The 6,298-nt window shown below is 40.0% G+C and overlaps 1 protein-coding gene across 1 annotated transcript in view; it reads right to left on the reverse strand.

The window, feature by feature from the left end:
• Window positions 1–5,808, reverse strand: part of SMAD1 (SMAD family member 1) — a 77,570-nt gene extending 71,762 nt beyond the window's left edge. The window contains exon 1 of the mRNA XM_066186540.1: window positions 5,788–5,808. The gene's annotated coding sequence lies outside the window, so the exon portion shown is untranslated. The remainder of the gene's footprint in view (window positions 1–5,787) is intronic.
• Between the last annotated feature and the right edge of the window lie 490 nt (window positions 5,809–6,298).

Here is a 6,298-nt window from a genome sequence, read left to right on the forward strand (position 1 = left end):
TCTGAAAATATTTCTCTATGTATGCCTATCAGGTAATGTGTCAGGAAAAGGCAGAAGCATAAAAATATTAAACATCTGGGAATCCAGAGTCCTCCTTTGCAGATATTGTCCTGAGACTAGGAGCAAAACAAAACCCAGTCAGACCTTGCACGTTCTTGGACACTGTCAAACAACAAGATGCAAACTGGCCGGAAAACTGAATACATCCCTAGAGCAGCCCATCTCATTCCAGCACTTGGCCTAAATAACAGAGTCCTTGTTTTCCTGGGTTTGACCTTGAACAGTCAGGTTTATCTTGCCGGGTTCCGTTTGGCCTTGGCACACCAGCTGTCTGAAAGAGCTTCCAAACCCAGCATGCGATGACTCTGATTGTCCTGGCACATCACAGCCTGACCTCACCTCTGAATGGGGCAACGTGGGTGAACTGTTCAGAATGCTCCAGTATACTGATGCAAGAGTCACCTGAATTTCCAGCTCCTTTTGAATGTGATGGCACACAAGATCAGAGAGTTAACAAGCAGGTGGTACTGTCTGTTGGCTTATTGTCTTTATCCTAAGCATTTCTGACTGGCCACTGCTGCTCCAAAATGGAAGTTAGGCTACATAGATTCATCTGTCTTCATGTGAGCAGTTCTTATGTTCAGGTGTTCTAAATTACTTCCTAGCTCTTCATCAACCTCTAGTTCCAGCAACACTGTCCAGAGTCTGTATCACAAACTGTGGCCAGCTCTGGGCCCCCAGCATCAGAAGGACAGGGACCTCATGGAGTGAGTCCAGAGGAAGGTGATGAAGATTATCAAAAGGCTGGAGCACCTCTCCTGTGAAGACAGGCTGAGAGCTGGGATTGTTCAGCATAGAGAAAACTCCAGGGTGACCTCGTTGCAGCCCTCCAGTATCTAAAAAAGGGCTTATAAAAAGAGCAACTTTTTACATGATAGTGATAGGGCAGGAGAATGGTTTTACACTGAAAGAGCAGAGATTTAGATTGGATGTAGGAGGAAATACTTTACTCAGAGGGTGCAGTGTCACTGGAACAGGTTGTCCAGAGAACTGTGGATGCTGTATCCCTGGAAGTGCTCAGGTGTTGGATGGGGGCCCTGAGAAATCTAATCTAATGAGTGGCCACCCTGCCCATGACAGGGGTGGGTAGAACTACAAAATCTTTTAAGTCCCTTCTCCCCAAACCATTCTACACATTATTGATACGTGTTTGATAAAAAATAGTGTCACTGTATGTGATAGCGGAGGTGAGGAGAGAAGCACTTTTCCAGAATGTCACTGTTTTTAAATGATCTAGGCTTTGAGCTAATATTTGTTGCAAGCATAAAGAGATTGGGGGGTTCCGTTAATATCTTCCTTCCTTTTAAAATCTACTTTATGCAAGCAAGTAGAAGCTTTTAATCAGGCAAAGCAATAAAATATGGGCAAAGCACGGACAACACTGCAGGACTGCACCGGAAAAGCGAATGGTGCAGCTATTCTGGAATGGTGGTGTCAGCCTGGAATGACTCCCTACTGTGACATTTTTATTCCACAAAATCACTGACTTATTTTGGATGACAGTACACATATGCACAATTATTCTGAAGAGCTATTCTGGCCAACAACACTAGGCAGGCAATCATGAAGCATGATTTTCAGAGCCATAGGCAGTTTTATTGCTGTCTGGGTCACTTCAAAATCTGTGGGAAAATCACGGTTTCAGCCTCTCAAATCCCAACACAAGCTAGAGCAGTATGAAGTATTTTCATTTGTGTTAGCAGAATCTTATTTCAACTTCTTTAAAAACATAATAGGCCTTCTTAAAACCTATTAGTTTTTAATGCAGATTAAAACCAAGAGAATATAAGTTGGAAAACATCAATAGTTTTCCTCTTCATATTTTAACCAGCTGAAGAATTAGTAGAACTTTGATAAACTTCAGTTAACATTTTATACTGCAAATAAAAGTGAATGTGTCTGTGCATGTGTGCAAGAGTAAAGACTTTCAAGATAACTTAATCTTTCTGACAGTTTTTTCAGCAGGTCCCTGAATAGGCCTAGAACCTTGAACAACTTTCAGCTGCTGAGCCACAAAAATGCAGGAACTTGTGGAATTCAAGATGTCTCTGGGTGGCTTCCAGAGGGTCACAGAGAGATAAGGAATTAAAACCAACAAATGAAAGTTTGCTGGGCAGAGAGCTGCACTGCCATAAGGAATGTTTTGTGAAACTGCAAATAGGGAGGCTGATCTAGACTGCTATCAACAATTAAAGAGGAACCATCTGTGCTTGTACAAGGTCCATGTACAGAAATATCTGGAGAAGTTTGCAAAGTCACTGTTGTGTGTTGGCCTTGAATCCCATCACTATTGATAAAAGTATCAATATTTTAAAGAGCTTATCGCTACTACAGTTATCAGTTTCAGCTGGGACATAACAAAATTTTTTACTGCTTATTCAGGATAATGAACATGTTGGACTTTAACCTACAGGGTTTATACTTTCCACGTTCTAACATCATATACACAATGAGTTCTAAAAGCCATATGATTAAGTTAAGGACTGAAGAGATAAAACAAACACAAAAATACCTGTCATAAAGAACCTATATGCTCATGTTGCTCTACATATATATTCTTCTCAGAGGCCACAGATGTATCTATACCAGAATTGCTGTGACTATCAAACGAGTTTCATCTCTTTCACAAATATTTGCATTCACTGGTGGCAAAGAAATGAAATAAAGAGAAAACATAGTAGCAGATGCCAATGCCACAGCTAGGAATCAACTCCTCTGTACTTGGGAACATTTTCAAAGGTGCTAAGCCTTAACTTTAAAACACTAGAATGGTTCTATTGTTTCCATTACCTGTGGCACATAACCAAACCTCAGCATTAAGGTTAAACCCGTGATAGCCAACCAGACATTCCAATATTTTTAGATGCACAAATGAATTAAAAATAACCTCAAAAAGCTCTTAAAAACAAGGGGAAAAAAAAGAAAAGAAAAAGAGAGCTATCAGGAGTGTGAAAGTGGATTTTGCTTAGAAAAAAAAGTGGATTAACTGCTTAGAAAGGCTCAGAGTGAAAAGCATATTAATCCTAATGTAGCTGAGAACTCTGTCTCCTATTGAGCAAATAATTTTCAAAACCTGTCTCAGATCTACTGGAGCTAGTGACATTAGATTTAAAACCTTATAAGTTTAAGCTTAAGTTTATACTCAGATTCATATTGTTTTCTGAATTGGCATCATTGATAGTGAGGGAATTTGTTTATAAAGGAGAGAAATAAACCCTACAATCTTCATGGATGCAAATCCTGTCTGCAGCTTACCTTTCACTTGAGCTGAATAAAGTGCAGAATAATCCAAACCCTATTTGTGCAACTCTTGAAAGTGAGCAGTGGTATCAGAAACACCCATCTAGAGACAGAAATAGCTGTCAAGTCATTTAGCTGTGTCATGCAGAACTCATACACATATACACATATATACATGTATACACACATAAATAGCTTTTTTTCATATTGATAAACATTCTTTGAAACTGCTTGTTTTCAGGATAGAGGAGACCTTGGCCCTTCTGATTCCGAACAATTTAAAAAGCCACTAGACTTTGTTTCCAGTTTCATGCAGCCACAGGAATAGCAATTGCTAATAATCTATTATACTAAAATCTTTCTTGCAGCCACTTTGTGTTATTTCAGTCTCTACAGGACTTAGATACTGTTTAAAGAAAATGCTTAGCTATTCTGGTTTAAAGAAAATAACTACCATATGAAACACAAGTCTGTATTTTTGGTTGTTCCCAGACTTGTCAATGTAGCTCTCTCCTCAGTGTAGTTCTTTTTGTAATAAACACTTCAGATCTTTATTTTATGGCAACTATATTGTTATTCTTAAGCAATTATTTAAAAATTAACTTTAAGAAAGGATACTGATAACTGGGAAGCATAACTAAGGAACTGTGTACTACTGCCTCAAGCCACCTTAGGCTGAGTATTGGCTCTAAATCTCCAAAATTATATTACCAGTGTTAGTATTTTTACAAGATTTGTTATCCATCGATTATCTGTGTAGAGCTGGAAGCCATTGAAAGAGGAGCTAAAAGAAATGTTATTGCATCTTGTGTAACTCATCAGCCTGCACTTATCCCTGTATCTCTTGACATGCAGAGCACTGGAAAAGGCAGTCCCTTTGAAGAAAACTGAGAACACATGCACATGGCATATAGAGAGCAGATGAGCTGAAGAATGATATATTACTCTATTCAGACAGGAAGAAAACCCAAGACATTATAATACCTAGACAAAGGAAGTTTTACAACTACAGATAGCATACACTCAGATCTATGAAACACCTAAACATTTGTTGCAGGTGTAACAAACATTATATTTGCAAGATAGAGAACCTCCATGGAAAATTCAGTTTCTAAGTGATGCAGACTAAGTACAAAAACCAAAAAAGAGAAAGAAAAAGTGCAGTTGTATGGAAAAGGTGATATTGCTAGCCAAAATGTGTGGGGCTTGTGGTCTCTCTAAGATTTGACACAGCAGCAGTGGTATTAAGCAGGGGGCCGAGCAAATGCCCCCCATCACATATGGGTTCCACTCACACTGTCACCAAAGCGACCTGCTCAGAGCTCTGGTTCTCCAGTGACGCCACCCAAGGTCTGGGTACCTGACACAGGTATCCTGATGGGATAACCACCTGCTCTCCAGGCATTGCAAAGGCTGAGCTAGGCCCTCATGGCTAAGTAGATATCCTTTAGTACACAACAGACTGTTTGACATCAGTTCTAAGAAAAGGAGTGTATGGATCCATCTTTTCTGGGTGACTCATCTATACAGCAAATTCTGGCTTAACCCAAGTGCTCCTTCTGTTATGAATTCCAGTTATTTGTCTCACTCACTAAAGTAAGCTCTTGATTTCCTCCTGTTAGCCAAGAGTGACTTGCAAGATAGCTCCTTTTATCACAGAATTCCTTCAAGATGTGTTTTCACAGTCTTTTCTCAGAGTAGCAGCCTACAATAAGGCATCAGAGAATTTCAGAATTGATTAGGTTGGAAAAAACCTCTGAGATCATCGAGTCCAACCTTTGAACACCACCATGACAACCAGACTATGGCACTTTTCATAAACAGCTCAGGGATGGTGATTGCACCACATGCCCGGGGGAGTTCATTCCAATTTTTAATCATCCTGTCTGTGAAGAAATTCCTTCTGATGTCCTACCTGAATCTCCCCTGGTGCAGTTTGAGACTATGTCCTCTCATCCTGAATGAAGCGACCCACACTGGTATATTTAGTTTACCAGGTGTGTTACAAACAACAATAATATACTTGCCAGTTAGCTCAAATATTGTCATTTTCTCAAAGGATAATCTGCTCCAAGCACATGAATGAACTTCATCTCTTGCCATTTCAAATCTCAGTAAGTATCACACAAGAAGGGAAAGCAAGGAAATTGTTTTGTTAAGGACACCTGGAAGGTCTGTCATAAAAATAAAAAAAATCAAAAAAGCAAATTTTGAAGAAAAATATTAGACTGATATCCTTGAGGGGGTCATATTTAGTAAGCAACACTACCACAATCTCCTCTCTCCCAACCAGTAGGCCTCAATTATAAAGATGAAAGCACTTAGCACTCTCCTAGACTCCAGCTACATCTCTCCTCTAACATAGTCTGTCCCCTGACACAAGAAAAAAAATTACCTTGTGCTCATGTGAAAATGGCTCAACTTCCTTAAAACTTAAGCTTCAAGAGACACTTCAGAGAGATAAGAAATTGTTTCAGAGATACTTACTGGGCTTCCCTCACAGCAGCAGCTCTGTCCTTCCCACCCCAAACTATAAAAAGTGCTGAGACTCGTATCCTGATCACTGCTCTGGAAGTAAGGCCAATAAATAGCCCCTAGGATTGGGTTCCTGATGAGGTAAACTGCTGACACACACTGCCCGCCTCTCCTCGCACTGCTGGGACGCACACAGACGGTGAGGCAAAGTGCTTCCAAATAGCAGCTTTATGCTCACGGACCCCCTGCTTTTCACAATCTATTTTCCCTCAAGAATAAGTATTTTTTAAAATACTTACAACTCTTCTACTTTAAGGAGAGCACCAAGAAAGCCTGTCAACAATTCACTGTGAGGACAGAGGAGAAGGGAATTTGATTTCTCATAGCAGACGATCACCAGCTATCACACACTTTATGTGCCGGCAGGTATCAGGCTGGAAACAAATTTGTGTTATTTTATCATAGAGCTCAAACACAGTTCCTTAACAATATGGCCACACTGATGTAGCTGCCGAGTAGAAGG

Source organism: Chamaea fasciata, unplaced genomic scaffold (genome assembly GCF_029207755.1).
Source record: "Chamaea fasciata isolate MVZ Bird 193981 ecotype frontalis unplaced genomic scaffold, bChaFas1.0.hap1 SCAF_6, whole genome shotgun sequence".
NCBI classification, from domain to species: Eukaryota; Metazoa; Chordata; class Aves; order Passeriformes; family Sylviidae; genus Chamaea; species Chamaea fasciata.